Source organism: Hyla sarda, chromosome 3 (assembly GCF_029499605.1).
Source record: "Hyla sarda isolate aHylSar1 chromosome 3, aHylSar1.hap1, whole genome shotgun sequence".
Taxonomy (NCBI): domain Eukaryota; kingdom Metazoa; phylum Chordata; class Amphibia; order Anura; family Hylidae; genus Hyla; species Hyla sarda.
Window position 1 is genome coordinate 4,731,218 of NC_079191.1, and position 25,606 is coordinate 4,756,823.

At 44.5% G+C, this 25,606-nt stretch overlaps 1 protein-coding gene across 6 annotated transcripts in view; it reads left to right on the top strand.

Moving 5' to 3' along the window:
* The window catches only part of LOC130361114 (whey acidic protein-like), a 296,171-nt gene that overhangs the window by 160,321 nt on the left and 110,244 nt on the right, over positions 1 to 25,606 (top strand). The window contains exon 1 of one of the 6 annotated variants that reach the window (XM_056563695.1): positions 14,787 to 14,876. The exons of 4 other annotated variants lie outside the window; for them this stretch is intronic. The gene's annotated coding sequence lies outside the window, so the exon portion shown is untranslated. Of the gene's footprint in view, positions 1 to 14,786; positions 14,877 to 23,943; positions 24,034 to 25,606 lie in introns of those variants that run through there. One more of the 6 variants, XM_056563692.1, reaches the window with a different exon arrangement.

Below are 25,606 nucleotides of genomic sequence, written 5' to 3' on the forward strand. Positions count from 1 at the left end.
GGTCACCGGGTCACCATAGACCCGTAATGACCCGGAATAGCTGCAAATCGAAAGTGTGAATTCACTTGCGATTTGCGGCGATCGCCGACATGGGGGGGTCTGATGACCCCCCTGGGCATTTGCGCGGGGTGCCTGCTGATCGATATCAACAGTCACCCCCATTCGGCCTGCGCCCGGCGCGCGGCAGGGACCGAAATTCCCACGGAAGTATGAGTACGTCCCTGGTCTTTAAGGGGTTAATGACAGCGTTGAAACCAGAAGTAAAATGGGATAATTTTTTGACTCATCGTGCACTTTGTGACTTTGTGAAGTATTTCTATGTTTTACTGCGTTCACTTCTTAAGGACATGGGGAGCACATACACGTCTTAGTCCCTCTCCTGTTATGTGAAGTGTGTTCAGGAGCTGAGTTTGCTTCATACCCTACAGTTAATGCTGGACATCACTGATTGAGCTGTTGTCATGCATTAAAGGGGTACTCCGGTGGAAAAAAAAAATTCCAAATCAACTGGTGCTAGAAATGTATACAGATTTGTATATTATTGCAGAAAATAGGAATTGTCCAGCACTGAGCTTGCGGTTAAAAGCTTGTTCTTTATTTAGAAAAATTCACAGAAAACACTTGACAGGGGACAACGTCTGACGCGTTTCACACAAAAGTGCTTAATCGTAGACTAGCAAGTTATACGAATCACACAAGTTAAAATACAAGGACGCCAGGTCACATGACCTGATACGTCACCTTATGTTAAAATACAAGAAAAAACATGAAAAACCCAGAAAAACTAGAAAACATGTGAAATACAATAAAAGTATCAGAAGACGTGTCATCGCACACAGGTGGGTGGTTTAAATACACTGGTTGTGAAATGTAAGTTACTGGGAATATTGGGAGCAGGTTTCTCCATGTTTTTCATCTCCGGTATCGCCAATCTCCTGGATGTGATTCGTACTTTGCTTCTTTTGGCCATACGACTGTTGCCAGTGGTTACCACCCATCCGGTGCGATGTTCACATCTTATTCTGTTCTTGAATATTCTCAAAGGAGACGATGGACAATGATACTTGATGTTCAAGAAGAGATGTGGACACCAGAAAACAATGGTACATAAATGAGTCTCATGTAAGGGTTAATGTACATTTATCATACAGGTTCGATTCTGGATATATTGCATGAAGCTTGATTTGGTTTTATTTTACTTTATTTTAATTATTTTATTTTAATTGAATGTTTTAATATTTTGTTTTATAAACTTCAATCCGTGTATTCCAAAATCCAAGCATAGTCCTGAACTCATTATGTCTCCCTGCCGATTCTTCTATTATTATGTACTATGAATATGTTATCTAGTATATTTGTTTAGGAGATTGTTACATACATGTTATGATCATGTCTAATCTTTTATTCACTCCCCTCGGATATCTAGTGTCCAAAACAAACATCCAATATGTTTCACGATTGTAAACCTTCCTTTTCAAGTCTCCCCCTCTGGGACCCAAATTAACCCTCTCTAGACCTGTTAGTTTCAGTGTGCTTGTGTTGCCTGCATGTGCCTCCCGAAAATGTCTGGATAACATAGATCTATTAATACCAATGTTACTAGTATCCGATACGTGTTTCCTAAATCTTGTTTTAATGTATTGCCCGTGCAGCCCACGTATTGTAGGTTGCATTGAGTGCAAGAAGCTACATAAACCCCATTTTTCGTGTTGCAGTTAATGTAGCGCTGGATAGTATGGGGGGGGGGGGGGGGGGTTCTGTGTAGGATGATATGACCTGATTAGTGATGTCCATGTAATTACGTTAGACATTTACTGTGTCCGCCTTTGTAGTTACCTATAGATTTAAGCCATGTTTTCTGATGTTGATTCTCTGTGTTTCTGTTATCATTGGAGAATGGGCTGGGTGATCAGGTGACTCCAAGTGAGGGACCTTTGATACCACAACTATCCCATCTGATATGATTTCTTTCAGAATGGGATCTGTTTCAAGCACTGGAATATATTTCTCAATAATATGTTTAATTTTACCGAACTGCATACTGTACGGTGTGACAAAGAAAGGTTTATGTTTATTTTTGTTGTTATTTTTGCTCTTATTCCTAGTGCCTGTATTCCCTGCATTTGTGAGGGGGTTAAATTCTTCCTTAGTGGTTTCGTTTCTCCTGGAAAATGTCCCCAATTCCGTCCTGCTGATGCCCACCACTCTGTTACAAGCCCTTTCAAGTACTGGGGTGGAATATCCCCGGTCCTTAAACCTGTCCATTAACTCTTTGTTGGCCGTTTTCAGGAAACTGTCATTAGAACAGTTTCTTTTTAACTACAAAGGCGGACACAGTAAATGTCTAACGTAATTACATGGACATCACTAAACAGGTCATATCATCCTACACAGGAAACCCCCCCATACTATCCAGAGCTACATTAAAGGGGACCTCTCAGCAAATAAACGTTTTGATATATTTTAGATTAATGAATGCTGAATAACTTTCCAATAGGATGTTAATGACAAATATGCTTCTTTCTATTGTATTTTTCCTGATCAGTCCGGTCAGCAAACATTTCTGCCTCATGCTGGAGTCCTAAACACTCAGAGCTGCCAGCCTGCTTTGTTCACAGCCAAATAGGCTGTGAACAAAGCAGGCTGGCAGCTCTGAGTGTTCTCCTTTGTGAACAAAGCAGACTGGCAGCTCGTAGTGTTTAGGACTCCAGCATGAGTCTGAAATGCTTGCTGCCAGGACTGGTAGGGAGACCCCTAGTGGTCATTTCTTCAAAGTGGAAAATTAAATAGAAAGAAGCAGATTTTTTAATAACATGCAATTGTAAAGTTATTCTGCATACATTAATCTATTATATATCAAAAGTTTTTTTGATGAGAGGTACCCTTTAACCCCTTCCCGACCTATGACATACCTGTACGTCATGGGTGGCAAGGTGTTCCCGACCCATGACATACAGGTACGTCATGGACATTACTGCCGCTACTCGCGGCATCCCGCAGCGCCCGGAAAGATGGTGGCTATCACTGATATCCAGCCATCTTACCGTGCGACCACGGGGGGTTTCGTCCCCCACCCCCACCCCCCAGCGATCGCTGCTATCAGCTGGTCAAATCTGACTAGCTGATAGCAGCGTTTCGCTATCAGAATACTTAGCAGCGCGGTGTGTGAGTTCCGATCACGGGGATCAGGACACACACCGCTCTGCTAAGTGTCCCTGACCCGTCCCCCGGCGTCACTTACCCGTCCGAGCGGTCCCGGCGTCCTCCATGCGGTCCCGGCTGCGCTGCGTCCCGGAGGTGAGTTTCCGGCAGCAGTGCGGCATCTTCATTGGCAGCAGTGAGATCGCCGTAAAGCGATCTCACTGCTGCCTCTGAGAGTTTCAAAACTGCAACTCCCAGCATGCCCAGACAGCCTTTGGCTTTCTGGGCATGCTGGGAGTTGTAGTTTTGCAACATCTGGAGGTCCACAGTTTGGAGACCACTGTATAATGGTCTCCAATCTGTGCTCTTCCAGGTGTTGCAAAACTACAAATCTCAGCATGCTCAGTCTGTCCAGGCATGCTGGGAGTTGTAGTTCTCTAACATCTGGAAGAGCACAGATTGGAGACCATTATACAGTGGTCTCCAAACTGTGGACCTCCAGATGTTGCAAAACTACAACTCCCAGCATGCCCAGACTGCCCAAGCATGCTGGAAGTTGTAGTTCGGCAACATCTGATCCTTCAGATATTGCCGAACTACAACTTCCAGCATGCCTTGGCAGTCTGGGCATGCTGGGAGTTGTAGTTTTGCAACAACTGGAGGCACACTAGTTGGGAAACATTGTCCGTTTCCTACCTCAGTGCCTCCAGCTGTTGCAATTGTTGCAAAACTATAACTCCCAGCATGCACTGACAGACCATGCATGCTGGGAGTTGTAGTTTTGCAACAGCTGGAGGCACACTGGTTTGGAAACACTAAGTTTGGTTGCAAAACACTTGAAAGTTTATTACTTAACTTAGTGTTTCCAAACCAGTGTCCCTCCAGCTGTTGCAAAACTACAACTCCCAGCATGCACGGACAGCCAAAGGGCATGCTCGGAGTTTGCAACAGCTGGAGGTTTGCCCCCTCCCCCCAATGTGAATGTACAGGGTACACTCACATGGGCGGAGGTTTACAGTGAGTGCTGCAAGTTTGAGATGGCGCAAATAGCTCAAACTTACAGCGGCAAACTTGCTGTGAACCTCTGCCCATGTGACTGTACCCTAAAAACACTACACTACACTAACCTAAAATAAAAAGTAAAAAACACTACATATGCACATACCCCTACACAGCCCCCCTCCCCCCAAAAAATGAAAAACGTCTGGTACGCTACTGTTTCCAAAACGGAGCCTCCAGCTGTTGCAAAATAATAACTCCCAGTATTGCCGGACAGCCATTGACTGTCCAGGCATGCTGGGAGTTTTGCAACAGCTGGAGGCACCCTGTTTGGGAATCACTGGCGTAGAATACCCCTATGTCCACCCCTATGCAAATCCCTAATTCAGGCCTCAAATGCGCATGGCGCTCTCTCACTTTGGAGCCCTGTCGTATTTCAGGGCAACAGTTTTGGGACACATATGGGGTATCGCTGTACTCGGGAGAAATTGCCTTACAAATTTTGGGGGGCTTTTTCTTCTTTAACCCCTTATGAAAAGGTGAAGTTGGGGTCTACACCAGCATGTTAGTGTAAAAAAATTAATTTTTTACACTGACATGCTGGTCTTGCCCTATACTTTTCATTTTCACAAGAGGTAAAAGGGAAAAAAGACCCTCTAAATTTGTAACGCAATTTCTCCCGACTACGGAGATACCCCATATGTGGGCGCAAAGTGCTCTGGGGGCGCACAACAAGGCCCAGAAGGGAGAGTGCGCCATGTACATTTGAGGTGATTTGCACAGGGGTGGCTGATTGTTACAGCAGTTCTGACAAACGCAAAACAATAAATATCCACATGTGACCCCATTTTGGAAACTACACCCCTCACGGAATTTAATAAGGGGTGCAGTGAGCATTTATACCCCACTGGTGTATGACAGATTTTTGGAAGAGTGGTCTGTGAAAATGAAAAATACAATTTTTGATTTGCACAGTCCACTGTTTCAAATATCTGTCAAACGCCAGTGGGGTGTAAATGCTCACTGCACCCCTTATTAAATTCCATGAGGGGTATAGTTTCCAAAATGGGGTCACATGTGGGGGGTCCACTGTTCTGGCACCATAGGGGCTTCCTAAATGGGACATGCCCCCCAAAAACCCTTTCAGAAAAACTCACTCTCCAAAATCCCATTGTTGCTCCTTCCCTTCTGAGCCCTCTACTGCGCCCGCCGAACACTTGACATACGCATATGAGGTATTTCCTTACTCGAGAGAAATTGGGTTACAAATTTTAGGGTGATTTCTCTCCTTTTACCCCTTGTAAAAATTCAAAAATTGGGTCTACAAGAAAATGCGAGTGTAAAAAATGAAGATTTAGAATTTTCTCCTTCACTTTGCTGCTATTCCTGTGAAACACCTAAAGGGTTAAAACACTTACTGAATGTCATTTTGAATACTTTGGGGGGTGCAGTTTTTATAATGGGGTCATTTATGGGGTATTTTTAATATGAAGATCCTTAAAATCCACTTCCAACCTGAACTGGGCCCTGAAAAATTACGATTTTGAAAATCTTGAGAAAAATTGGAAAATTGCTGCGGAATTTTGAAGCCCTCTGGTTTCTTCCAAAAGTAAAAACTTGTCAATTTTTTAATGCAAACACAAAGTAGACATATTGTATATGTGAATCAATATGTAATTTATTTGGAATATCCATTTTCCTTTCAAGCAGAGACTTTCAAAGTTAGAAAAATGCAAAATTTTCACAATTTTCATGAAATTTTTACCAAGATTTTTTACCAAGAAAGGATACAAATATCAGTGAAATTTTACCGATAACATAAAGTAGAATATGTCACGAAAAAACTATCTCGGAATCAGAATGATAAGTAAAAGCATTCCAAAGTTATTAATGTTTAAAGTGACAGTGGTCAGATTTTCAAAAAATGCCCAGGTCATGAAGGTGAAAATGGGCTGGGTCATGAAGGGGTTAACTGCAACACGAAAAATGGGGTTTATGTAGCTACTTGCACTCAATGCAACCTACAATACGTGGGCTGCACGGGCAATACATTAAAACAAGATTTAGGAAACACGTATCGGATACTAGTAACATTGGTATTAATAGATCTATGTTATCCAGACATTTTCGGGAGGCACATGCAGGCAACACAAGCACACTGAAACTAACAGGTCTAGAGAGGGTTAATTTGGGTCCCAGAGGGGGAGACTTGAAAAGGAAGCTTTACAATCGTGAAACATATTGGATCTTTGTTTTGGACACTAGATATCCGAGGGGAGTGAATAAAAGATTAGACATGATCATAACATGTATGTAACAATCTCCTAAACAAATATACTAGATAACATATTCATAGTACATAATAATAGAAGAATCGGCAGGGAGACATAATGAGTTCAGGACTATGCTTGGATTTTGGAATACACGGATTGAAGTTTATAAAACAAAATATTAAAACAAAATAATTAAAATAAAGTAAAATAAAACCAAATCAAGCTTCATGCAATATATCCAGAATCGAACCTGTATGATAAATGTACATTAACCCTTACATGAGACTCATTTATGTACCATTGTTTTCTAGTGTCCACATCTCTTCTTGAACATCAAGTATCATTGTCCATCGTCTCCTTTGAGAATATTCAAGAACAGAATAAGATGTGAACATCGCACCGGATGGGTGGTAACCACTGGCAACAGTCGTATGGCCAAAAGAAGCAAAGTGCGAATCACATCCAGGAGATTGGCGATACCGGAGATGAAAAACATGGAGAAACCTGCTCCCAATATTCCCAGTAACTTACATTTCACAACCAGTGTATTTAAACCACCCAACTGTGTGCGATGACACGTCTTCTGATACTTTTATTGTATTTCCCATGTTTTCTAGTTTTTCTGGGTTTTCCATGTTTTTTCTTGTTTTTTGACATAAGGTGACGTATCAGGTCATGTGACCTGGCGTCCTTGTATTTTAACTTGTGTGATTCGTATAACTTGCTAGTCTACGATTAAGCACTTTTGTGTGAAACGCGTCAGCCGTTGTCCCCTGTCAAGTGTTTTCTGTGAATTTTCTAAATAAAGAACAAGCTTTTAACCGCAAGCTCAGTGCTGGACAATCCCTATTTTCTGCATTAATACTAAGCCGAGGGCGGGACCGGCGTGTCCGTGCGCAGGTGTAACGGAATTGGATGGTGTAGAGAGCGACACAGGATCTTGCTACTACAAGATTTGTATATTACTTCTATTTAAAAATCTTAATCCTTCCAGTACTTATTGGCTGCTGTATGCTCCAGAGGAAGTTGTGTCGTTCTTTCCAGTCTGACCACAGTGCTCTCTGCTGACACCTCTGTCCATGTCAGGAACTGTTCAGAGCAGTGCAGAGCAAACCTTTCCTGCTCTGGACAGTTTCTGACACAGACAGAGGTGTCAGCAGAGAGCACTGTGGTCAGACTGGAAAGAACTACACAACTTCCTCTGTAGCATACAGCAGCTGAGAACCCCTTTTACCTTTTTGATACCACAATCAAAGTTGATCACAACATCTAAAATGAAAAAAATGTCATTTTTCCATAACATATGTTCCGAAACTTTGGTGAAATTGAAATAAAAAAATTATAATTTTACAAATTTGATAGTTTTCTTTTTTACGCCATTTACCTCATGGTCAAACTGACCTGTTATTTTGATACTTTAGGTCGACCTGAAACTTAAAAAAATAATTTTTTAATTGCCATTGTATGACCCCTGTAACTTATTCATTTTTTTGTATAACAGGCTGCATGAGGGCTAATTTTTTGCGTCGTAATCCGTTGTTTGTATCGGTACAATTTTGGTAATGATCTAACTTTTTAATGTTTTTTTTTTTACTTTTTTTTTCTGAGATATGATGTTAGAAAAAAATGCAATTTTGGCATATGGTATATTTTTGACATTTCTGTTATTTACCATACAGGATATATAATGTTATATTTTAATAGTTCAGACAATACCAAATATATTTTTATTATGTTCTTTTTATACGAAAATGGGTGATTTTAAATTTTAGTTTGGAAGGGGTTAATATGTCTCTTTTAAACTATTAAACTTTTTTTTTTAACACTATTAGTCCCCTCCTCATACAAATCAGTGCAGTTCTATTGAACTCAATTGATCTGTGTGCTCTGCGCTCCATTGATATTCTGGTCCAGCCAGGCTCTATCAATGACAGAGCCATGGTTCCTAGGTAAGCCCTCCAGCTACCTCTTCAGTGGATCGACCCCTACCCCCCCCATGATCCAGCTGTGGGGGAGTGATCCGCGATCCACCCTACTAGTCCAGCAGGGAGCATTTACATGGCCCTTTAGATGCCACTGTCAGCATTGACAGCGGCAATCTAAAGGGTTTAGTCGGTTGCTGTGATCGCCACATGTCAGCTGATAGCAGCGGCCCCAGCTACTGAAATCAGCTGGGGGCCGCCAGGCATGGCGTGGGCTTGAGTTAGGAGCCTTCTCCTTACAACGTGAGCCCCGCTGGGTTTTCTGTCGGGCCTGCTTTCTTGAAGCAAGGCTAAATGTCATTCCTGGGCATCCACATCCCTGGATAACACTGATCAATGCTGTGATATGGCAGGCTGTAGTAATGGAGTGCTGATAACACTGATCAATGCTGTGCAATGACAGGCTGTAGTAATGGAGCACCAATAACACTGATCAATGCTGTGCTATGGCAGGCTGTAGTAATGGAGTACCGGTAACACTGATCAATGCTGTACTATGGCAGGCTGTAGTAATGGAGTGCCAATAACACTGATCAATGCTGTGCTATGACAGGCTGTAGTAATGGAGCACCAATAACACTGATCAATGCTGTGCTATGACAGGTTGTAGTAATGGAGTACCGATAACACTGATCAATGCTGTTCTATGGCAGCCTATAGTAATGGAACACCAGTTATACTGATTAATGCTGTGCTATGGCTATCGGTAATGGAGCACCGATAACACTGAACAATTATGTTCTATGGCAGGCTGTAGTAATGTAGCATTGGTTACAATGATCAATGCTGTGCTATGGCAGCCTGTGGTAATGGAGTGCCGATAACACTGAACAATAAAGTTTTTTGGTAGGCTGTAGTAATGGAGCATCGATAACACTGAACAGTGATGTTCTATGGCAGCCTGTAGTAATGAAGTGCCAATAACACTGATCAATGCTGTGCTTTGGCAGGCTGTAGTAATGGAGCGCTGAAAACACTGATCCATGCTGTGATATGTCAGGCTGTAGTGATGGAGCACTGATAACACTGATCAATGCTGTGCAATGACAGGCTGTAGTAATGGAGCACTGATAACACTGATCAATGCCGTGCAATGACAGGCTGTAGTAATGGAACACCAATAACACTGATCAATACTGTGCTATGGCAGGCTGTAGTAATGGAATGCGGATAACACTGATCAATGCTGTACTATAGCAGGCTGTAGTAATGGAGTGCCAATAACATTGATCAATGCTGTGCTATGACAGGCTGTAGTAATGGAGTACCGATAACACTGATCAATGCTGTTCTATGGCAGCCTATAGTAATGGAACACCAGTTATACTGATTAATGCTGTGCTATGGCTATCGGTAATGGAGCACCGATAACACTGAACAATTATGTTCTATGGCAGGCTGTAGTAATGTAGCACTGGTTACAATGATCAATGCTGTTCTATGACAGCCTGTGGTAATGGAGTGCTGATAACACTGAACAATAAAGTTTTTTGGTAGGCTGTAGTAATGGAGCATCGATAACACTGAACAGTGATGTTCTATGGCAGCCTGTAGTAATGAAGTACCAATAACACTGATCAATGCTGTGCTTTGGCAGGCTGTAGTAATGGAGCGCTAAAAACACTGATCCATGCTGTGATATGTCAGGCTGTAGTAATGGAGCACTGATAACACTGATCAATGCTGTGCAATGACAGGCTGTAGTAATGGAGCACCAATAATACTGATCAATGCTGTGCTATGGCAGGCTGTAGTAATGGAGCGCTGATAACACTGATCAATACTGTGCACTGACAGGCTGTAGTAATGGAGCACTGATAACACTGATCAATGCTGTGCTATGTCAGGTTGTAGTAATGGAGCGCTGATAACACTGATCAATGCTGTGTTTTTTCAGGCTGTAGTAATGGAGCACTGATAACACTGATCAATGCTGTGCTTTGGCAGGCTGTAGTAATGGAGCGTTGATAAAACGGATCAGTGCTGTGTTATGGCAGGCTGTAGTAATGGAGCGCCGATAACACTGATCAATGCTGTTCTATGGCAGGCTGTAGTAATAGAGTGCTGATAACACTGATCACTGCTGTGCTATGGCAGGCTGTAGTAATGGAGCACCGATAACACTGATCAATGATGTGCTATGGCAGGCTGTATTAACCCCTTAAGGACTCAGCATTTTTCCGTTTTTGTATTTTCATTTTTTCCTCATCACCTTCAAAAAATTGTAACCCTTTCAATTTTGCACATAAAATTCCATATGATGCTTATTTTTTGCACCACCAATTTTACTTTGCAGGGACATCAGTCATTTTACCAAAAAATCCACGGGAAACAGAAAAAAAATTAATTGTGCGACAATATTGAAGAAAAAATGTCACTTTGTAACTTTTGTGGCTTCCGTTTCTACAAAGTACATTTTTCAGTAAAAATGACACATTATCTTTATTCTGTAGGTCCATACGATTATAATGATCCCCTACTTATATAGGGGGTTGATTGCTCAAGCCTGTAGCTCAGGCTTGGAGTAATCAATCGCCGATCGTACGTGACGGAGCAAGGCAAGGGGACCTACGCTCGCATCCTAGCTGATTGGGACATCGCGATTTTATCGCGATGTCCCGATCAGCCCCGACTGAGCTGCCGGGAAGCTTTTACTTTCCTTTTTGATGCGGCGATCAACTTTGATCGCCGTGTCTGAAGGGTTAATAGCGCACGGCACAACGATCTGTGCCGCGTGCTATTAGCCCAGGGTCCTGGCTATAAAAAGCAGCCAGGACCGACCCGGTTGACCCCATTTTAAACATCGGGACCGGGCTCAGGGCATACAGGTACACCCTGCATCCTTAAGAGGTTATTGGAGCGCTGATAACACTGATCAATGCTGTGCTTTGGCAGGCTGTAGTAATGGAGCGCTGATAAAACGGATCAGTGCTGTGTTATGGCAGGCTGTAGTAATGGAGCGCCGATAACACTGATCAATGCTGTTCTATGGCAGGCTGTAGTAATAGAGTGCTGATAACACTGATCACTGCTGTGCTATGGCAGGCTGTAGTAATGGAGCACCGATAACACTGATCAATGATGTGCTATGGCAGGCTGTATTAACCCCTTAAGGACTCAGCATTTTTCCATTTTTGTATTTTCATTTTTTCCTCATCACCTTCAAAAAATTGTAACCCTTTCAATTTTGCACATAAAATTCCATATGATGCTTATTTTTTGCACCACCAATTCTACTTTGCAGGGACATCAGTCATTTTACCAAAAAATCCACGGGAAACAGAAAAAAATTAATTGTGCGACAATATTGAAGAAAAAATGTCACTTTGTAACTTTTGTGGCTTCCGTTTCTACAAAGTACATTTTTCAGTAAAAATGACATATTATCTTTATTCTGTAGGTCCATACGATTATAATGATCCCCTACTTATATAGGGGGTTGATTGCTCAAGCCTGTAGCTCAGGCTTGGAGTAATCAATCGCCGATCGTACGTGACGGAGCAAGGCAAGGGGACCTACGCTCGCATCCTAGCTGATTGGGACATCGCGATTTTATCGCGATGTCCCGATCAGCCCCGACTGAGCTGCCGGGAAGCTTTTACTTTCCTTTTTGATGCGGCGATCAACTTTGATCGCCGTGTCTGAAGGGTTAATAGCGCACGGCACAACGATCTGTGCCGCGTGCTATTAGCCCAGGGTCCTGGCTATAAAAAGCAGCCAGGACCGACCCGGTTGACCCTGTTTTAAACATCGGGACCGGGCTCAGGGCGTACAGGTACACCCTGCATCCTTAAGAGGTTATTGGAGCGCTGATAACACTGATCAATGCTGCTCTAGTAGCATTACTACTAATAGCAGGCTGTAGTAATGGAGTGCCGATAGCACGGATCAATAATGTTCTATTGCAGGCTGTAGTAATGGAGTGCTGATAATACTGATCAATAATGTTCTATGGCAGGCTGTAGTAATGGAGTGCTGATAACACTGATCAATCATGTTCTATTGCAGGCTGTAGTAATGGAGCACTGATAACACTGATCAATCATGTTCTATTGCAGGCTGTAGTAATGGAGCACTGATAACACTGATCAATAATGTTCTATTGCAGGCTGTAGTAATTGAGCACTGATAACACTGATCAATCATGTTCTATTGCAGGCTGTAGTAATGGAGCACTGATAACACTGATCAATAATGTTCTATTGCAGGCTGTAGTAATGGAGCACTGATAACACTGATCAATAATGTTCTATTGCAGGCCGTAGTAATGGAGCACTGATAACACTGATCAATAATGTTCTATTGCAGGCTGTAGTAATGGAGCACTGATAACACTGATCAATCATGTTCTATTGCAGGCTGTAGTAATGGAGCACTGATAACACTGATCAATCATGTTCTATTGCAGGCTGTAGTAATTGAGCACTGATAACACTGATCAATCATGTTCTATTGCAGGCTGTAGTAATGGAGCACTGATAACACTGATCAATAATGTTCTATTGCAGGCTGTAGTAATGGAGCACTGATAACACTGATCAATCATGTTCTATTGCAGGCTGTAGTAATGGAGCACTGATAACACTGATCAATAATGTTCTATTGCAGGCTGTAGTAATGGAGCACTGATAACACTGATCAATAATGTTCTATTGCAGGCTGTAGTAATGGAGCACTGATAACACTGATCAATCATATTCTATTGCAGGCTGTAGTAATGGAGCACTGATAACACTGATCAATCATGTTCTATTGCAGGCTGTAGTAATGGAGCACTGATAACACTGATCAATAATGTTCTATTGCAGGCTGTAGTAATTGAGCACTGATAACACTGATCAATCATGTTCTATTGCAGGCTGTAGTAATGGAGCACTGATAACACTGATCAATAATGTTCTATTGCAGGCTGTAGTAATGGAGCACTGATAACACTGATCAATCATGTTCTATTGCAGGCTGTAGTAATGGAGCACTGATAACACTGATCAATCATGTTCTATTGCAGGCTGTAGTAATGGAGCACTGATAACACTGATCAATAATGTTCTATTGCAGGCTGTAGTAATTGAGCACTGATAACACTGATCAATCATGTTCTATTGCAGGCTGTAGTAATGGAGCACTGATAACACTGATCAATAATGTTCTATTGCAGGCTGTAGTAATTGAGCACTGATAACACTGATCAATCATGTTCTATTGCAGGCTGTAGTAATGGAGCACTGATAACACTGATCAATCATGTTCTATTGCAGGCTCCTATGTAAAACCATTGTTCAGTTTTTTGAAATTTAAAGATTCTATTTAATAGTCTCCTAAGGGGACTATAAATAGTGAATAAAATGTCATAAAGAGTTAACAAATGTGAATTAACTCCTTCCCTAGTAAAAGTGTGAAAGGGATATGTATTCAAAAGATGGAATACCCCTTTAAGGTATGTTCACACGTACGCAGATTTATTGCGCAGGATTTTCTGCTGCAGATTTCAATGTAATTGAATGGCTGAGCACCGCGTCTAACCTGCAGTTACAAATCCTGTGCATCCAATCCTACGTGTGAACGTTCCCAGGGCCGGATTAACGTAGGGGCGGATGGAGCTGCAGCTCCAGGCCCCTACGTGAAAATAGGCCCAGTGCCAGCCCTGCATAGGCCGCTCCCAGTGCCCTTCCCGCACCCCTAAACAGAGATCCTATCATGAAAGGGCCGCCGCCACAAGAAGAGATCTTGCAGGCCGGCCCTTTACAGAATTTACAGGCCAGGTGAGAGGTCATGTGACACGCGGCGGTGCGCAGAGACGCCACACATTGGTATATTTATTGCACCATTAACTTTAGTTTTTAATGGTGCCACATTTGTGCATATATGTGACTATTTCTTCAGTTTTTAGTCGTTTTTTTTTTAGACATGGTGTGACCAAAAATCAGCAATTTTGGCGTTTGGAATTTTTTCGTTTACTTATCCATTGGAAGGATCAGAAACATCATAATTTAATAGTTTGGACAATTACGCATGAGTCGATACCAAATATGTTTATTCATTTTTATACAGTGTTTTACAGTGACAGCGCCCCCCCCCCCCCCAAAGGGCTATCATAAGCCATTACCACCAGCTGATAGCAGCGAGAATCTGCAGATGAGGGGGCACTATTAAGGTGGAGGAAGGGCCTACTTAATGGCGGAATTATTGGCGCAGTGGGATCAATAATCCAGGCTTTTCATACCTGCCTACCCAATGGGGGGGTCTATTTACTAAGTGGTGGTCTGCCTTCTAATGTATGGGGGTACAAAAGGGGCATTATTACTTTTCTGGGCACTATAGATGGAGTTTTTCTATGGAGGTGCCAAGGTTGCCCGACTGCTCCTAAAATGTTTGCCTGACAATTCTGCAGAAACAAGTCATTGCTTGAAGATATTGCCATAATGGTTTGAGCCGGATGGAAAAGAACAGAGGATGACTCTGACCAGAGAAGACGTCTCCTGTGAGTCAAAACCTTTTTACCAATGTAGGAGCTTTTACATGTAGCATCTTTGCAGCGTGTACAAATGTGTTGTTGTTTTTTGTGTGATCAAGATGCACACATTTTTACATGCATCTTGAATGGGTTTAAAACCCATTGATCAACAATCTGGGGAAGATTTGTCAAAACCTGTGTAGAGGAAGATTGGTTCAGTTGCCCATAGCAACCAATCAGATCACTTCTTTCATTTCTCAAAAGGCAAGAAGCAATCTGATTGGTTGTTACGGGCAACTGCACCACTATTCCTCTACAGTTTTGCACTGGGTCCACCAATGTGTAAAAACGGCCCTGATAGGGATTATAGCTAGCAACCTACCTACCTATCTACCTACCTACGTACCTGGATAGCTGCCTACATGGCTACTTAGCTACCTACTTACCTAACTATTTACCCAGCAAGCTTACAACCTACCCAGCTACCTACCTAGCTAGTCAAAAACTTAATTAAATACATACCTACGTCACACTCTGTGTATCATGCTGTTTGCACATAGTGTAAGTAAATGGCATCGCACTACCACCAACAAATAGCCGCAACCCAGCTGTTGTGTCGTGTCAACTTTAGGCCCACCAAAATCTTCAGCACCAGGCCCATGATGCTCTTAATCCGGCCCTGGATACAATGCTATACTGATCCCTCAACTTACAATGGCCTCAACATACAATAGTTATAACATACAATGGTCTTTTCTGGCCCATTGTAACTTGAAACCAGGCTCAGCAACAATGTACGGACAGTCCAGATCTGTGCAACGTGTCAATGGCTGGAAGAACCGACCAATCAGAATGTGCATTCACTGGTAACACCCTTGTATTACTGAAGTGTATACACTGACTGGTGTCTGGTAGCGCCCCCTACAGTAGAGGGAGGTATTACATGTTCTGTACTCTTTACCTGTATTACTGAAGTGTATGCACTGACTGGTGTCTGGTAGCACCCCCTACAGTACAGGGAGGTATTACATGTTCTGTACTCTTTACCTGTATTACTGAAGTGTATACACTAACTGGTGTCTGGTAGCGCCACCTACAGTACAGGGAGGTATTACATGTTCTGTACTCTTTACCTGTATTACAGAAGTGTATGCACTGACTGGTGTCTGGTAGCGCCCCCTACAGTACAGGGGGGTATTACATGTTCTGTAATCTTTACCTGTATTACTGAAGTGTATGCACTGACTGGTATCTGGTAGCGCCCCCTACAGTACAGGGAGGTATTACATGTTCTGTATTCTTTACTTGTATTACTGAAGTGTATGCACTGACTGGTGTCTGGTAGCGCCCCCTACAGTACAGGGAGGTATTACATGTTCTGTACTCTTTACCTGTATTACAGAAGTTTATGCACTGACTGGTGTCTGGTAGCACCCCCTACAGTACAGGGAGGTATTACATGTTCTGTACTCTTTACCTGTATTACAGAAGTGTATGCACTGACTGGTGTCTGGTAGCGCCCCCTACAGTACAGGGAGGTATTACATGTTCTGTACTCTTTACCTGTATTACTGGTGTATCTACCAGACACCAGTCAGTGCATACACTTCAGTAATACAGGTAAAGAGTACAGAACATGTAATACCTCCCTGTACTGTAGGGGGCGCTACCAGACACCAGTCAGTGCATACACTTCAGTAATACAGGTAAAGAGTACAGAACATGTAATACCTCCCTGTACTGTACTCTTTACCTGTATTACTGAAGTGTATGCACTGACTGATGTTTGGTAGCGCCCTCTACAGTACAGGGAGGTATTACATGTTCTGTACTCTTTACCTGTACCAGAGTTAGCTGCTCCTTTGGACACCAGGTGAGGGCGGCTCCATGTTACTTTTTTAGTTACATTGCGTGTACTGTATAGGACCCTGAAGAAGCTCCTGTCCTCTACATAGACAGTGATTACAGCTCCCAGCAGATCTTTATTACTTTTATATATAAGGATTTGCTTTATCTATATTAGTTATCTACTTATTTTTCTTTAATCCTCACTTTTTCCTATTATGGATGACATTTTGGTGGCTTCAGAACCAATTACCAGGTTTCCATAGAGTTATGGACTCAACATACAATGGTTTAAACATACAATGGTCGTCCTGGAACCAATTAATATTGTAACTTGAGGGACCACTGTATTACGTAGTCACTGTTTGTTGATAATGGTGGTGTTACTAGAGTATAGCAGTATAATTTTGGCCATATATAGTGGTATTTTTGGGAATGCTCATCCTTGTATAGGGACTGTCCATACTATATAGTAGGTGACTCTGTTGTTGGTATGATATTTTAGCATATGGAACCCCACTTTTAATTTTCCCCAGGGCCATCCTCATGGGACCCAAACTTTTCTGATAGTTCCACTCCTCAGACTCCTGATATACATGGAATGCATTGTTGATCTGCCATCAATGTCTAATACATGACAGAACATCCTCAAATGACTTAGTTGCCCTTGGGGGTGATGTAATCTGATAATGTCGTCCTCAGACCAATGGTGTGCGTACCTTAGTGGAGCCCTTGGAGAGAAGGGGACCCATCCTGGTTGGTCTCATTCCTTTTTCTATTGATAAGAAACTGCAGAACAGCATTGCTAGCAATTAATGGAGGGGGGTAATGACCAGTGGGCCATGGAGAGCAAGGGGGAAAATAATCTCCAGACCTTTCTGTTGTCACGATGCCGGCTGGCAGGAGGTGGATCCTCTGTGCCAGAGAGGGATTGGCGTGGACCGTGCTAGTGGACCGGTTCTAAGTCACTACTGGTGTTCACCAGAGCCCGCCGCAAAGCGGGATGGTCTTGCTGCGGCGGTAGTGACCAGGTCGTATCCACTAGCAACGGCTCAACCTCTCTGACTGCTGAAGATAGGCGCGGTACAAGGGAGTAGACAGAAGCAAGGTCGGACGTAGCAGAAGGTCGGGGCAGGCAGCAAGGATCGTAGTCAGGGGCAACGGCAGGAGGTCTGGAACACAGGCTAGGAACACACAAGGAAACGCTTTCACTGGCACAATGGCAACAAGATCCGGCGAGGGAGTGCAGGGGAAGTGAGGTATACATAGGGAGTGCACAGGTGAACACACTAATTAGAACCACTTGCGCCAATCAGCGGCGCAGTGGCCCTTTAAATCGCAGAGACCCGGCGCGCGCGCGCCCTAGGGAGCGGGGCCGCGCGCGCCGGGACAGGACCGACGGAGAGCGAGTCAGGTACGGGAGCCGGGGTGCGCATCGCCAGCGGGCGCCACCCGCATCGCGAATCGCATCCCGGCTGGAGGCGGTATCGCAGCGCACCGGGTCAGTGGATCTGACCGGAGCGCTGCAGTAGCGAGAGTGTAGCGAGCGCTCCGGGGAGGAGCGGGGACCCGGAGCGCTCGGCGTAACAGTACCCCCCCCCCCTTGGGTCTCCCCCTCTTCTTAGAGCCTGAGAACCTGAGGAGCAGACTTTTGTCCAGGATATTGTCCTCAGGTTCCCAGGATCTCTCTTCAGGACCACAACCCTCCCAATCGACCAAAAAAAAGGTTTTCCCTCTGACCTTCTTGGAGGCCAGTATCTCCTTTACTGAGAAGATGTCCGAGGAGCCGGAAACAGGAGTGGGAGAAACAAGTTTGGGAGAGAAACGGTTGATGATGAGTGGTTTAAGAAGAGAAACGTGAAAGGCATTAGGAATACGAAGAGAAGGAGGAAGAAGAAGTTTGTAAGAGACAGGATTAATCTGGCACAAAATTTTGAAAGGACCAAGATAGCGTGGTCCCAATTTGTAGCTAGGAACACGGAAGCGGACATATTTAGCGGAGAGCCATACCTTGTCTCCTGGAGAAAAAATGGGGGGAGCTCTTCTTTTCTTATCAGCAAACTTCTTCATGCGTGATGAAGCCTGTAAGAGAGAATTTTGGGTCTCTTTCCATATGGTGGAAAGATCACGAGTTATTTCATCCACAGCGGGAAAACCAGAGGGCAAGGGAGTAGGGAGGGGGGGAAGAGGGTGACGGCCGTACACCACGAAAAATGGGGATTTGGAAGAAGATTCAGAGACTCTGAAGTTATACGAGAATTCGGCCCAAGGTAGAAGATCTGCCCAGTCATCCTGGCGGGAGGAAACAAAATGCCGTAAATAATCACCCAGGACCTGGTTAATTCTTTCTACTTGCCCATTGGATTGGGGATGATAAGCAGAAGAAAAGTTTAATTTAATCTTGAGTTGTTTACAGCGAGCCCTCCAGAATTTTGACACGAATTGGACGCCTCTATCCGAGACGATCTGCGTGGGCAACCCGTGAAGACGAAAAATGTGTACAAAAAATTGTTTTGCCAACTGAGGCGCTGAAGGAAGACCAGGAAGAGGGATGAAATGTGCCATCTTGGAGAATCGATCAACGACCACCCAAACAACAGTGTTGCTACGGGATGGGGGTAAGTCTGTAATAAATTCCATACCAATCAGAGACCAAGGCTGTTCGGGGACAGGCAGAGGATGAAGAAGACCAGCGGGCTTCTGGCGAGGAGTCTTATCCCGGGCACAGACAGTGCAGGCCCGCACAAAATCAACAACATCCGTCTCCAGAGTCGGCCACCAATAGAAACGAGAGATGAGTTGCACGGATTTCTTGATGCCCGCATGACCTGCGAGATGGGAGGAGTGACCCCATTTGAGGATTCCGAGGCGTTGGCGTGGAGTGACGAAGGTCTTCCCTGGAGGAGTTTGCCTGATGGAGGCTGGAGAAGTGGAGATCAGGCAGTCAGGAGGAATGATGTGTTGCGGAGAGAGCTCTACTTCCGAGGCATCCGAGGAACGAGAGAGAGCATCGGCCCTAATGTTCTTATCGGCAGGCCGAAAGTGGATTTCAAAATTAAATCGGGCAAAGAACAGAGACCACCTGGCCTGGCGAGGATTCAGCCGTTGGGCAGACTGGAGATAGGAGAGATTCTTGTGATCGGTGTAAATAATAACTGGAAATCTTGATCCCTCCAGCAGATGCCTCCATTCCTCAAGTGCTAATTTAATGGCTAGTAGCTCTCGATCCCCGATGGAGTAGTTCCTCTCCGCCGGAGAGAAGGTCCTAGAAAAAAAACCACAAGTAACAGCATGCCCGGAAGAATTTTTTTGTAGAAGGACCGCTCCCGCTCCTACTGAGGAGGCATCTACCTCCAATAGGAAGGGTTTAGATGGGTCAGGTCTGGAGAGCACGGGAGCAGAAGAAAAGGCAGACTTGAGCTGTTTAAAGGCGTCTTCCGCTTGAGGAGGCCATGACTTAGGATTGGCATTCTTTTTGGTTAAAGCCACTATAGGAGCCACAATGGTGGAAAAATGTGGAATAAATTGTCTGTAATAATTGGCGAACCCCAAAAAACGTTGGATAGCACGGAGTCCGGAGGGGCGTGGCCAATCTAAGACGGCAGAGAGTTTGTCTGGATCCATTTGTAGTCCCTGGCCAGAGACCAAGTATCCTAGGAAAGGAAGAGATTGACATTCAAACAGACATTTCTCCATCTTGGCATAAAGTTGATTGTCACGAAGTCTCTGAAGAACCATGCGGACATGCTGGCGGTGTTCTTCTAGGTTGGCAGAAAAAATCAGGATATCGTCCAGATACACAACAACACAAGAATATAAGAGATCACGAAAAATTTCATTAACAAAGTCTTGGAAGACGGCAGGGGCGTTGCACAGGCCAAAGGGCATGACCAGATACTCAAAGTGTCCATCTCTAGTGTTAAATGCCGTTTTCCATTCATCCCCCTCTCTGATGCGGATGAGATTATAAGCACCTCTTAAGTCCAGTTTGGTAAAGATGTGGGCACCTTGGAGGCGATCAAAGAGTTCAGAGATAAGAGGTAGAGGGTAGCGGTTCTTTACCGTGATTTTATTAAGACCGCGGTAGTCAATGCAAGGACGTAGGGAGCCATCTTTTTTGGACACAAAGAAAAATCCGGCTCCGGCAGGAGAGGAGGATTTGCGGATAAAGCCCTTTTTTAAATTTTCCTGGATGTACTCAGACATAGCAAGAGTCTCTGGGGCGGAGAGAGGATAAATTCTGCCCCGGGGTGGAGTAGTGCCCGGGAGGAGGTCAATAGGACAGTCATAAGGCATGTGAGGAGGTAGAGTCTCAGCTTGTTTTTTGCAAAATACATCCGCAAAGTCCATATAGGCCTTAGGGAGACCGGTTACAGGGGAAACCACAGGGTCACGGCAAGGAGTACTGGGAACCGGTTTAAGGCAGTCCTTGAAACAAGAGGTACCCCAACTCTTGATCTCCCCACTGGACCAATCCAGGGTTGGGGAATGGTGTTGAAGCCAGGGTAGTCCAAGGAGAATTTCGGAAGTACAATTGGGGAGGACCAAAAACTCAATTTTTTCGTGATGAGGTCCGATGCACATAAGGAGGGGCTCCGTTCGGAAACGTATGGTACAGTCCAATCTTTCATTGTTAACACAATTGATGTAGAGGGGTCTGGCGAGACTGGTCACCGGGATGTTGAACCTGTTGATGAGAGAGGCCAAAATAAAATTTCCTGCAGATCCGGAATTCAAGAAGGCCATAGTAGAGAAGGAGAAGGTAGAGGCCGATATCCGCACAGGCACAGTAAGACGTGGAGAAGCAGAGTTGACATCAAGGACTGTCTCACCTTTGTGCGGAGTCAGCGTACGTCTTTCCAGGCGGGGAGGACGGATAGGACAATCCTTCAGGAAGTGTTCGGTACCGGCACAGTACAGGCAGAGATTCTCCATGCGGCGTCGTGTCCTCTCTTGAGGTGTCAGGCGAGACCGGTCGACCTGCATAGCCTCCACGGCGGGAGGCACAGGAACGGATTGCAGGGGACCAGAGGAGAGAGGAGCCGGGGAGAAAAAACGCCTCGTGCGAACAAAGTCCATATCCTGGCGGAGCTCCTGACGCCTTTCGGAAAAACGCATGTCAATGCGAGTGGCTAGGTGAATAAGTTCATGTAGGTTAGCAGGGATTTCTCGTGCGGCCAGAACATCTTTAATGTTGCTGGATAGGCCTTTTTTAAAGGTCGCGCAGAGGGCCTCATTATTCCAGGATAGTTCTGAAGCAAGAGTACGGAATTGTACGGCGTACTCGCCAACGGAAGAATTACCCTGGACCAGGTTCAACAGGGCAGTCTCAGCAGAAGAGGCTCGGGCAGGTTCCTCAAAGACACTTCGAATTTCCGAGAAGAAGGAGTGTACAGAGGCAGTGACGGGGTCATTGCGGTCCCAGAGCGGTGTGGCCCATGACAGAGCTTTTCCAGACAGAAGGCTGACTACGAAAGCCACCTTAGACCTTTCAGTAGGAAACTGGTCCGACATCATCTCCAAGTGCAGGGAACATTGAGAAAGAAAGCCACGGCAAAATTTAGAGTCCCCATCAAATTTATCCGGCAAGGATAGTCGTAGGCCTGAAGCGGCCACTCGCTGCGGAGGAGGTGCAGGAGCTGGCGGAGGAGATGATTGCTGAAGCTGTGGTAGTAGCTGTTGTAGCATCACGGTCAGTTGAGACAGCTGGTGGCCTTGTTGCGCTATCTGTTGTGACTGCTGGGCGACCACCGTGGTGAGGTCGGCGACAACTGGCAGAGGAACTTCAGCGGGATCCATGGCCGGATCTACTGTCACGATGCCGGCTGGCAGGAGGTGGATCCTCTGTGCCAGAGAGGGATTGGCGTGGACCGTGCTAGTGGACCGGTTCTAAGTCACTACTGGTGTTCACCAGAGCCCGCCGCAAAGCGGGATGGTCTTGCTGCGGCGGTAGTGACCAGGTCGTATCCACTAGCAACGGCTCAACCTCTCTGACTGCTGAAGATAGGCGCGGTACAAGGGAGTAGACAGAAGCAAGGTCGGACGTAGCAGAAGGTCGGGGCAGGCAGCAGGGATCGTAGTCAGGGGCAACGGCAGGAGGTCTGGAACACAGGCTAGGAACACACAAGGAAACGCTTTCACTGGCACAATGGCAACAAGATCCGGCGAGGGAGTGCAGGGGAAGTGAGGTATACATAGGGAGTGCACAGGTGAACACACTAATTAGAACCACTTGCGCCAATCAGCGGCGCAGTGGCCCTTTAAATCGCAGAGACCCGGCGCGCGCGCGCCCTAGGGAGCGGGGCCGCGCGCGCCGGGACAGGACCGACGGAGAGCGAGTCAGGTACGGGAGCCGGGGTGCGCATCGCGAGCGGGCGCCACCCGCATCGCGAATCGCATCCCGGCTGGAGGCGGTATCGCAGCGCACCGGGTCAGTGGATCTGACCGGAGCGCTGCAGTAGCGAGAGTGTAGCGAGCGCTCCGGGGAGGAGCGGGGACCCGGAGCGCTCGGCGTAACATCTGTCCTGCGGGACAAGATCAGATGCCATAATATGAGGCCCACTAGGATATTTATTATGGGGCCTCCTTTCTTCTACATATGCCACTGCCTGAGACCAAAGAAGTTTGTGCCCCTCCCCCCCGCTATATTATAATCAAAGTCAAGTTATTAATGAGCTTTTCAGCTACTTACTTCTGATGTTGGGTCCTTTAGTCAGTTTTGATGAGATTTTGGAATCAACAAAATAATCACATTGGCCCTGATTCATCAAAATGTTTGAGAGAAAAACCGGAGCGAACACCCAATCGCACCTCATCTTTCTTATCTTAGCAAAGCTTTGGTAAAGTAAAATCTGTGCTATGATTGGTCGCTGTGAACAAAATCTCTCCAGTTTTGCTCTCACACATTTTGATAAATCAGGATCATTGAGTCATTGAATAATGCTCTGACCTTACAGAGGGGGAGTCATCAGTGTCCCATCATTGTATGAGAACCAACTACTATGAAACAATGCTACCTGAAAGACTCATTAACATAGTGTGTATATATATATATATATATATATGTATATATATATATATATATATATATATATATATATATATATATTAGTGTAAGAGAACCAGATAGGAGTCACAAGACAATGATGGGGATGGTGATACTTTTATTAGATGAAGAATTATTACAGTTGCAAATTCCTAATTATAGGGGACGGTGTACATGATGAGCCATCTGCAGATCCTCCTTGGTGCCCATGTCCGTTGTTCAGGATTTTTTGTATACCTAGAAGAAAGGACAATGAGATATATATATAGAGAATACAGTATATACACTGGACAGGTGGGTATGAGTAGCTTATTGGCTGGATTGGTAGATACCAGCAGCTCATTGTTCGGACAGGGGGAATATGAGCAGATGATTAGTTGGAATTCAATAAACACCAATTATAATTCACCTATAATTAACTCTCTGTTGTGTCCTCTTCCAAACATCTTTAAACTTATAAATAAAATACATAAACCTGATAATTTTACATGACAATGACCAAAATACATATAGTGAGATTTATCAATTTGCGATAGAGAAAAAATAGAGGGATTTTCCGCCAGCAACCAATCGCAGATCAGCTAACGAGCTGTGATAAAGTGAAAGCTCAGCTGTGATTGGTTGCTGAGGGAAAGTCCCTCTATTTGTTCTTGGCCTTAAACTTTATCACTTGCATGAAGACTTTTGTGTCTACTGCAGTAAATTTGTATAAGAGTCAAAAAGATTAATCTGTTTCACTTGAAAGGGTGCAGAGACGCGCGACTAAACTAATATTGGGGCCTGGAACATCTTATCTATGAGGAGCGATTAAAGGAGTTACAATTGTTTAGTCTTGAGAAGAGACGTTTAAGGGGGGATATGATAAACGTATATAAGTATATAAATGGCCCATACAAAAAATATGGAGAAAAACTGTTCCAGGTTAAACCCCCCCAAAGGACGAGGGGGCACTCCCTCCGTCTGGAGAAGAAAAGGTTTAGTCTAAAGGGGCGACACGCCTTCTTTACCGTGAGGACTGTGAATTTATGGAACGGTCTACCTCAGGAACTGGTCACAGCAGGAACAATTATCAGCTTTAAAACAGGATTAGATACATTCATGGAACAAAATAACATTAATGCTTATGAAGAAATATAAAATCCCATCCCTTCCCCAATATCGCGCCGCACCCCTACCCCTTAATTCCCTGGTTGAACTTGATGGACATATGTAATTTTTCGACCGTACTAACTATGTAACTATGTAACTATGAGGCTGAGCTGCAGTACCAACCACAACCACAGGTGGCAGTGTATCGAGTATATATAGCAGAACCTTCACCTGCCATCTTTTTATATACAGATTCACAGAGAGAGAAAGGGATTTAGTTCTGTGATTCATTAGAATAGACTCAGCTATTGGGTGATGGGATGAGATGGTGCTGAGACTCCCTGCTGGGAGAGAGGGAGGGAGAGCTGCTCTATATAGATTTTTTCACATAATGGATAATACTGTTCATAGAACAAGAAAACCTGACAATTATTTATCCCTCCAATGTGGTAGGTCACGGTACTTACAGGAATGGTGCACTTGATCTGACAGCCATATTTGCAGCACTTCTGATCCTCGGGACATTCCTGGTCACAACTGCACAGCGCTTAGGAGCAGGAGTAGTACAGGGTGCAAATGTATACACTACGGGACACTTCCCAGGTTTAACTTTATCTAGAGAAAACACGAGAAGAGAGAATTACAATCCAGCAATCAGTGAGGGGTAAGATAGAAGGATTGACACACACTCCTCTATACTGGTGATCACACCGTCCTCTATACTGCTGATCACACCCTCCTCTCTACTGCTGATCACACCCTCCTCTATACTGCTGAT